Raw genomic sequence first — 10431 nt, 5'->3', positions numbered from 1 at the left:
AAACACAAAGGGTACTTTCCGTTAACCTAGAATCATGAAATTTTGGCAAGAGGCAAGATATGACAGTACAAGTAAAGGAAAACTGCCGACAGTTGTTAATTTGGATTTGTATCACGTAAAAAACATTACAAACTTAAGTAAAAAATCTCAGGAGCTACTCGGGACTTGATTTGATTTTCAGTCATGGGTAGAGTCGGTCACGAGGACAGTTTGTACATATAATCTACAAATATTTAGTGCTAGTAAACTGACAAGGGAACCTCCCCATCGCACCCCCCTCAGATTTAGTTATAATTTGGCACAGTGGATAAGCCTTGAAAAACTGAACACAGATCAATCGAGAAAACAGGAAGAAGTTCTGTGGAACTATGAAAAAATAAGCAAATTATACAAACTGAGTAGTCCATGGGAAACATAGGCAACATCAAGGATAATGCGAGCACAGGCGCGCCGCGGTCCCGTGGTTAGCGTGAGCAGTTGCGGAACGAGAGGTCCTTGGTTCAAGTCTTCCCTCGAGCGAAGGGTTTACTTACTTTATTTTTGCAAAGTTATGAACTGTCCGTTCGTTCATTGACGTCTCTGTTCACTGTAATAAGTTTAGTGTCTGTGTGTTGCGACCGCACCGCAAAACCGTGCGATTAGAAGACGAAAGGACGTGCCTCTCCAATGGGAACCGAAAACATTTGAGTGCAAGGTCATTGGTCAACCGATTCCTCCACAGGAAAACAAGTCTGATATATTCTATACAACACTGGTGACGGCATGTGCACACATGACAGGAATATGTTGTCGACCCACCTAACTTGCACACTTGGCTAATGGGTAAAAAGATTCTTCTACATTGCCCGATTTAGGTTTTCTTGTGGATGTGATAATCACTTCCAAAAAACTGATGAAAACATAAGTGTGTGTCACATAAACTGCAACAAATGAATGCAACAGTTTCACAGCCGCACAGTTTTCTCTGTGCTCTGTCAAAACATATGTTTTTAACGTTTTCAAATTATTCCGTGTGTAGACCGTCAAATCCTGCATATGTCCAAGCTAATCTGAACATGTCCTGGAGTTTTGGAGGGCGAAGTTGATTATGTGTGAGTGCCTGAACTCTGATAATTGTCTGAAAATAAAAATTAAACTTTTCACTCGAGGGAAGACTTGAACCAAGGACATCTTGTTCCGCAGCTGCTAACGCTAACCACGGGACCACGGCGCGCCTGTGCTGATATCGTCCTTGATGTGGCCTATGTTGCCCATAGACTACTCAGTTTGTATATTTTGCTTATTTTTTCATAGTTCCACACAACTTCTTCCTGTTTTCTCCATTGATCTGTGTTCAGTTTTTCAAGGCCTATCCGTTGTGCCACCTTATAACTAAATCTGAGGGGGGTGCGATGGGGAGGTTCCCTTGTGAGTTCCCTGCCACAGTGAAAACGATGCCTCTGCCATCCAGCGGTGACAGGCGTAAGGACTCTCGACTACCTCTCCACGTTGGCACTAGCTTCACAGGTTTTTACGAAGAGTTCTACGTACAATAATTCGCTCAAAGTCTTTGCCTATGGCTCGTTCTGAATTTGCACTGAAGAGCCAAAGAAACTGGCATACCTGCCTAATATCGTGTTGGGCCCCCATGAGCCTGCGAAAGTGCCGCAAGTCGACCGATGCCTGTAGTAGTGCTGGAGGGATCTGACACCATGAATCCTGCAGGGCTGTCCATAAATCCGGCGGGGGGGGGGGGAGGGGGAATCGGTTCTCAACAGCACGTTGCAAGGCATCCCAGATACGCTCAATAATATTCATGTCTAGGGATTTGGTGGACAATGGAAGTGCTTAAACTGAGAAGAGTGTTCCTGGAGCCACATAATTCCAATTATGGTGGCATGGGGCGTCGCATTGTCCTGCTGGAATTGCCCAATTCCGTCGGAATGCACAATGCACATGAATGGATGCAGGTGATCAGACAGGGTGCTTACGTACATGTCATCTGTCAGAGTAGTATCTAAACGTATCAGGAGTCCCATATCACTCCAACTGCACAAGAGCCACACCATTACAGACCCCTCACCAGCTTGAACAGACCATGCTGACAGGTAGGGTCCATGGATTCATGAGGTTGTCTCCGTAACAGTACACGTCCATTCGCTTGATACAATTTGAAACAACACTGGACCTACTGGCCAACATGTTTCCAGTAATCAACAGACCAATAACGCTGTTGACGGGTCTAAGAGAGGCGTAAAGCTTTGTGTCGCAGTTATCAAGGGTACATGAGTGAGCCTTCGGCTCCGAAAGCCCATATCGATGATGTCCCGTTGAGTGGTTCGCACGCTGACACTTGTTGATGGCCTAGCATTGAAATCTGTAAAAATTTTCGGATGGGGTGCACTTCTGTCCCTTGAACGATTACCGTCAGTCATCGTTGGTCCCGTCCTTGCAGGATCTTTTCCAGCGGCAGCGATGTTGGAGGTTTGATGTTTTACCGGATTCTTAATATACATGGTAAACTCGTGAAATGGTCAAGGAGAAAATCCGCACTTTATTGCTACCTCGGAGATGCTGTGTCCCATCTCTCGTGCGCCGACTATAACACCACATTCAAATTCACATAAATGCTCATAGCCTGCCATTGCAGCAGCAGTAATCGATCTAACAACTGCGCCAGACATTGGTTGCCTCATACAGGCGTTGCCGACAGCAGCGCCGTCTTCTGCCTGTTTACATATGTGTTTTTGAATACGCATGGCGATACCAATTTCTTTGGCGCTTTAGTGTATAATGGTTTAAAGATAACTAATACTAGACGCTCATTCATCATTGCATTCTCACAGTTTGGCATGAGGTTTTAATATCGCATGAAATGTCTGTTGAAGCGTTCCACAGAACAGTATGACATTTGTGTTACAGAAGCCCTGTGGCCGGCTGTACCATTTTCTTCTCTGGCGGCTTCCACCAAATCTTAGTATTAAGTGGAAGGGCAACGAATGCGGACGAAATCAGTGCTTCTGGTATTGTCAGTTAGCATAGATTATTAATCTTCAAAATTGAAAGTAATACATTCTTAAAACTCTTGGAATTCCCGGAATTTTATCGGCATCGATATCGATAACAAACAAACTCGTTGACATTCTCGACTCCTGGGATGAATGAAGAATCTACATACACAATTAAGTTTGTACGGAACCCTCACAGCCCAATACCTACCCACTTGTCCGTTTTTTAAACTGATCTCGTAATTATCGTTGGGAGAGTACATGGGAGCAGCTGTAGGGATGAAAATCATGGCGACCGAGGTGAAGACTTGCTATTTAAAATTTTATTCGATATGTGAAAGACATCCGCAACTCGTGGTCTCGCGGTAGCGTTATCGCTTCACGAGCGCGGGGTCTCGGGTTCGATTCCCGGCGGGTGAAAGATTTTTCCTGCCTCGAGATGACTGGGTGTTGTTGTGTCATCTTCAACATCATCATTCATCCCCATTACGGTCTGAGGAAGGCAATGGCAAACCACCTCCACTAGGACCTTGCCTAGTAAGGCGGCGCGGTTCTCCCGCGTCGCTCCCCAACGCTCTGCAAAGGAGTATGAGACTCATTCATGTGAAAGACGCACGCAAACGCTAGAGATTGGGTAACTACAATCCAATTCCTATTTTTAAGTAAGAGAACAATCGTGAGTTTAACAGTCATAGAGATATTTCACTGCCATCGGTGCCTAGCATGAAATACTCAAGGCTGTGAAAGAAGTCATTGGGAAAAATTTGAGTACAAAACCACAAGTAAAGATTTACTAAACACGAGCACATTGTGCAACTACAAAGCTGAGCTGAAAACACTATACAAGAGGAACTGCTGAGTTGGGTTCAACGTGTCCAGCGAACGTAAAAGAAATCGTCTATCAAGATTAACTAACTAGACGAGAACAGAAAGAAAGAAAAGATGAGAACGCTCAAGAAAGCCATGGGGAATGGAATAGAAGTGACTCCGCAAGACAGGGGTCTGTCGCTGTATGAGGAAATCTGTAATGACTCACTGATGGTGAGATGGCGCAATGCTTGAGACAATGGAACCGAATTTTCGGAAGCCTGGCCATCGAAAATTAGGTTTTCTGTGGTTTCGACTAAATCAGCTACAGTGAATGCTAGGATGTTTTCATTGAATAAGGATTTCACCACCCAATAACTTCTTCTGGGTAGTGCTGCGTAAGTGATCACTACACAACAACGATGGTAGATTTTTCACAATCTGTGACTTTTTCACCCAGGTGAAGTAAACCACTGAAATATTATTTAGCACATTTTTACACCTGTAAATATCTCACTATAGTTGGTGAAGATGTTTAAAGTAAAAATTTGAAGGAGATTCCAAGACTGAATTTGTAACGTGTAGCATGTCTGTTGCTTGTAAATATGAATTGGACCATATTTTTCCAAACTACTACTTGCATTGTGTTCATTAGTGTATAAATACCAATGTCGCGCTTCGCAGTTCACGAAATGAAATATTTTCTCGACTAAATCCTATATAATTATCTCTTTCTTGCAATAACTATGAGCTTCATTGCTTTTCGTAAACTCTTGTCTAAACGTCATTACTTTTTCTTCTCATTTTTGAACAAGTATAATAAAATCTGACATATCTGATGCCAGTGTAGTCCATGTAAGTGTTTTAACCAAAGGAAATCATACGTTCTACAGATATATTAAGTCTCACCTGTATCTATGATAATGAACACAGGCCAAAGGAATGAATATAAATTTGTGCTAAGGCCAGATGATGCAGTGGTTATGGCATCTATCGACCAGGAGACCCAGCTCGAGTCCCAGGTTGATAAAAGTTTTAATTCAGTGCTTCGGCCTGTATTCATTGTCATGTAACTTTCAAACTACTACTAATATCCGTGTCTATGAAAAAGATAAGTATGGTGCATGGACATTGTTGACTTGCTTTTCTGCAAGTGTGATTTATACTGTATATCTTTCTCTCTGTATCCCGTGTGTATTATGTCATCAGTCTCCTGAAATGAGACATATCTTATAATAAACTGAATTTCTCAATAAAAAATCTATTCTCACAAACTTTTTTATACGTTCACAATCTAGAGTTTTAAAAGCTGCACTTAAGACTGCAGTGCCATGTTTAATACTTCTGTAGTTTACTTCAATTTGTTTTATTTTGACAGCGGTAAAATCAAGCCGTTGGTTTGCTTTCTTACTATTGGAAGGACCACAACTGGAGAGCGGGAAAACAAATGACACCAAAGATGCTTGACATAAAACTAATTTTTCATTTATGTTCAGCTAAGTAAGATCTATGTTCACACTTACTGATGCTTCCCGGAGATACCAACTTCTTTTGTCAATTTCTTACTGAACCACAAGTTTTGTTCTGTTATTCTGAATGTATGTTGTAGACAGTCCCGTTCAAAGGAGACTCTGGATCGTATATCAAACGCAAGAGAGACTTGCTTCGTAATTTACTGAAACTGTAATTCTAATGTAATTTTCTGACGCAGTATTCACTGACCTTATAGTACCAATTACACAGCGAAAAAATACTCAATACATACGTACTTACCGCGTAAAGAAGAAGTACAAACTCAGAATGAGAACACGTGCTAATAATTATTATAGACTGTTTTACTGACACAGCAGCGGTATACTGAGAAGGATTACGATATGAGACACAAAGTGTATGCCTACAGTTCATTTACATTCAAGCTATTCTTCCATACAAGATGTATGTGTAATTTGACAGAGCAGCCATTTGTTTCCTGTGTCAATTTTTTGTCTTTTCTTCCTTTCTGTTGGAGTGGTGCGTTTGAAAACCAGCCATTTACAGAATTCGTTTCTTTTGAACCAAGTTTCATAAACTAGAAGTGGATAAAGGTGTTCCAAGTTGGGAATACAGATTGCCAGATCATTTACTAAACTTTAGAGAATTGGAAACTTTCCTAAAATCTAAGCCGTAATAGGGGAAAGTGGAGTTATCTCCACTACGATTCCGTCCCAAACAAAACTACACTGCGTCATCAAAAGTATCCGGACACCTCCAAAAACTTATGTTTTTCATATTAGGTTCATTGTGCTGCCACCTACTGACAGGTACTCCATGTCAGACAGCAGAATGGGGCGCTCCGCGGAACTCACGGATTTCGAACATGGTCAGGTGATTAGGTGAAACTTGTGTCATACGCCTGTACGCGAGATTTCCTCACTCCTAGGCGTCCCTAGGTTCACTCTTTCAGATGTGATGGTGAAGTGGAAACATGAAGGGACATAAAAGCGTACAGGCCCACGTTTTCTGTTGACTGACAGAGACCGCTGATAGTTGAAGAGGGTCGTAATGAGTAAGAGGCAGACATCTATCCAGACCATCGCACAGGAATTCCAAACTGCATCAGAATCCACTGCAAGTGCTATGACAGTTGGCGGGAGTCGAGAAAACTTGGATATCACGGTCGAGCGGCTGGTCATAAGCCACGCATCAACCCGGTAAATGCCAAACGACGCCTCACGCGGTGTGAGGAGAGTAGACATTGGACGAGTGAACAGTGGGTAAACGTTGTGTGGAGTGACGAATCACGGTACACAATGTGGCGGTCCGATGGCAGGGTGTGAGCATGGTGAATGCCCTGTGAACGTCATCGGAACTTCGATGTTTTAAGCATCTTCTTCCTTCTCGCTGTTGAAGAACAATTCGGGGATGATGTTCGCACCTTTCAACACGATCGAGAACCTGTTCATAATGCACGGCCTGTGGTGGAGTGGTTACACGACAATAACGTCCCTGTAATGGACTGGCCTGCACGGAGTCCTGACCTGTATCCTATAGAACACCATCGGGATGCTTTGGAACACCGACTTCGTGCCCGGCCTCACCGACCGACATCGATACCTCTCCTCAGTGCAGCACTCCGGAAAGAATGGGCTGCCATTCCCTAGCAAACCTTCCAGCACATGGTTGAGCGTATTCCTACGAGAGGGAAACTGTCATCAGTTCTAAGGGTGAGCCAACATCATATTGAATTCCAGCATTACTGATTGAGGGCGCCACGAACGTGTAAGTCATTTTCAGTCAGGTGTTCGGATACTTTTCATCACATAGTGTATGAAGGCCTAGTGGGTGCGCATATATACTATTCGTAACACTCTAATCCTGTTTAGTGTAACTGCGTTCGCTGACTGAGCATCGAAGCTATCAGACTGAACATTAAGTAGCAGTCTGTACAACTTGCTTCCATGTAACGAAAATAGTGACATTTACTGCTCTTTTTCAGGTCGTAATTGTGTCGCTGATAGAAAGGAGTGTCTTCTTTCCGTTCTAGAGTGTGTAAATACCTAATGAGTGAGCATTTAGATGGTCAGAACGGAATTTCAGTAGCCAGTACATACTTCCACCAAAGTTGCGTGCTTATAGTAAGGCATAGCGTCCTGCTGGGTTTAAATGTCATGATATCTTTTGTAAAGCAGATCGCGTTCAACAACATCTCGTGATTCATAGACATTTTAACCATTTTCATCTGGAATGAACATGAATTAAGGCTTTGAAGACATCAACACAAGGGCATTCTGGTTAATTGCGACAAGTGTAGCTCAGAGAGGGACTCTCTTATGTAAAGATGGAAGAAAACCTTCGTTTATTAGAGTGGTACTCGCACTGCACGTGATATTATTGGCTAGTACCTTTTTTAATAAAGTGTGCTACTTTGACATTGCAAAACATGGTCCTAGTACATGAAAGTGAAACTGCTCGCCCGCTCCCCTCCCCACGCCCCAAATCACCACCCTAAAGAAAAGTAGTTTCGAGGTATGAAATGCACAAAAGTAGCGATATTTTACACACTGAAGTGCTTTTAGGAATGCAGTTTCCCTGCTTTTGCTTTATGGAATAGTCATTTTCGTCATTTTCTTTCTTAGGGGAAGGATAATATAAATGTCACTTAATAATTCTGCACGCCATTGATACCAGTAGCACAGTTTGCAGTTGTTCCCAATTTAAAGGATGCATAATGGCTCTAAGGTCAATATAATTTAGAGGAAATAATTTAGACTGTCTTATATACATTTACAAATGAACACTGATCGGAATGTGAATATATACAATGGATTGAATGGTGGCGCACTCCCACACTACCGAATATATTTATCAAATGTGTCTTAAATATGAGGTTACGTAGTCACATAAATTAATACTGTGACCTCTTTACTGCACAGTGCCTACTGTGATATGCATAGTTACACGATTGTGGTACTTACCTACAAAAAGCAAATTTTCTTTCATTGACGTACACTGAAGAGCCAGAAAAACTGGTACACCTGCTTGATATAGTGTAGGGCCCCCGCGAACACGCAGATGTGTCGCAATACGAAGTCGCATGTACTCGAGTAATGTCTAAAGTAGTGCTGGAAGTAACTGACACCATGAATCCAGCAGGGCTGTCCATTAACCAGTAAGAGTACGTGGGGGACCAGCACGCTGCAAGGCATCCCAGATACGTTCAATAATGTTCATGTATTGAGAGTTTCGTGGCCAGGGGGAATGTCTAAACTCGGAAGAGTGTTCATGGAGCCACTCTGTAACAATTATGGACGTGTGGGGCGTCGCATCGTCCTGCTGGAATTGTCAAAGTCCGTCGGAAGTCGCAATGGACATGTATGGACGCAAGTGATCAAACAGGATGCTTACATATGTGTCACCCGTCAGGGACGTATCAGGGGTCCCATATCACTCCAAATGGACACGCCCCACACCTCCACCAGCTTGAACAGTCCTCTGCTAACAGCAGTGTCCGCGGGCTCATAACGTTGTCTACATACCTGCACACTTCCATCCGTTCGACACAATCTGAAACGAGACTCGTCCGACTAGGCAACATGTTTCCAGTCATCAACAATTCAATGTCGGTGTTGACGGGCCCAGGCTAGACGTAAAGCTTTGTGTCGTGCAGTTATCAAGTGTACATTAGTGAACCTTTGACTCCGAAACCCCATATCGATGATGTTTCGTTGAATGGTTCACATGCTGACACTTGTTACACGAAATACATATACTGATCAGGCCATAAGTTATCGACCTACTATCGACGTAAATCCATTACGTCGATGGCAGTGTTACCTGGCGGGAATGACTGTTAGACACATGCACGGTGCATGTAGTATCAGTGACCGTGCTGTCTGTCTCTAGAATGGAGAGGGCGCGTGATCTATCTGAGTTTGACCGAGGGCAGATTGTGATGGCCCGGAGGCTCGGCACGAGAATTTGAGAAACTGCACCACTTTGTTTTTGAGAAGTGCTGTGGTGAGTATCTTCAACAAGTGGCGGAACAAGAGAGGAACTATGTCCAGATGAGGTTAGTTGGCAACGCCTCACTGCAGTTGTCGGACGTCGTAGGCTGGGCAGACTGGTAAAAGAAGACAGGCGGTGAACTGTGTTGGGACTGACATCACACTTTAATGCTGGTCAGAGAGTACGAGCTTACCTGAACACACACTGCACCTAACACTCCTAATAATGAGCCTCCGCAGCCGACGACCCATGCATGTGCCTATGTTAACACCACGACATCGGCAAGTACGACTGACATGGGCACGTGACCAACGGCACTGGACGTCAGTGCAGTGGTAGAGCGCTGCATGGTCTGATGATTCCCGATACCTTCTTCATCATGCCGATGGGAGGGCGTGATTCCGTCGTCTTCCAATGGAAGAATTCCTTATCCACAGCAGGGAGGAAAGCTTGCGGCGGCTCCATTGTGCTCTGGGGAACATTCACGTCGACAGCCATACGTCCAGAGCAGCAAGGCACCATGACGACCGAGGATTACCGTACGCTGGTAGCAGACCAGATACAACCCCTTAATGACGATAATGTTTCTCGTCAGCAGTGGCATTTTTCAACAACACAGTGCACCGGCCACGAGTGTGCTCGAATGGTTCGAGAAACACAGTAACGAGTTCCAATAGAGGTGACGGCTCCCACCTCGCGCCGCTGCGTATAAGACAGTAGTGAGACCCACGGTTGAATACTGTTTAACGGTTAGGGATCCCCACCATGTCGGGGTCATCGAAACACTTTAGAAGCTGGCTGCTAGATTTGCTACCGGTAGATTCGAAAACACGCAGGTATTACGGATATGCTGCAAGAACTGAAATGGGAATCATTGGAGGGAACTTCACATTGCTTTCGACGAGCAGTTTTGAGAAAATTACGAGACCCGGCATTTGACTGCCGGCAACGGTAATTTTGCATAAGGGCGATAAAAGTAGTAGTTTTTCTCCTCGCACTACCTGGAGTGGAACACGAAAGGAAACGACTACTATTGGTACGGGTTATCCTGCACCACACACCCTATGGTGGCCAGCGGAGTATGTATGTAGATGCAGATGTAGATGAAAAGGCACCGCCTATATCCTTCCTATTCCTGAAGTATTCTGAGATT

This window comes from Schistocerca serialis, chromosome 9 (genome assembly GCF_023864345.2).
Source record: "Schistocerca serialis cubense isolate TAMUIC-IGC-003099 chromosome 9, iqSchSeri2.2, whole genome shotgun sequence".
NCBI lineage: Eukaryota > Metazoa > Arthropoda > Insecta > Orthoptera > Acrididae > Schistocerca > Schistocerca serialis.
Note: the sequence above shows the minus strand (reverse complement) of the source record.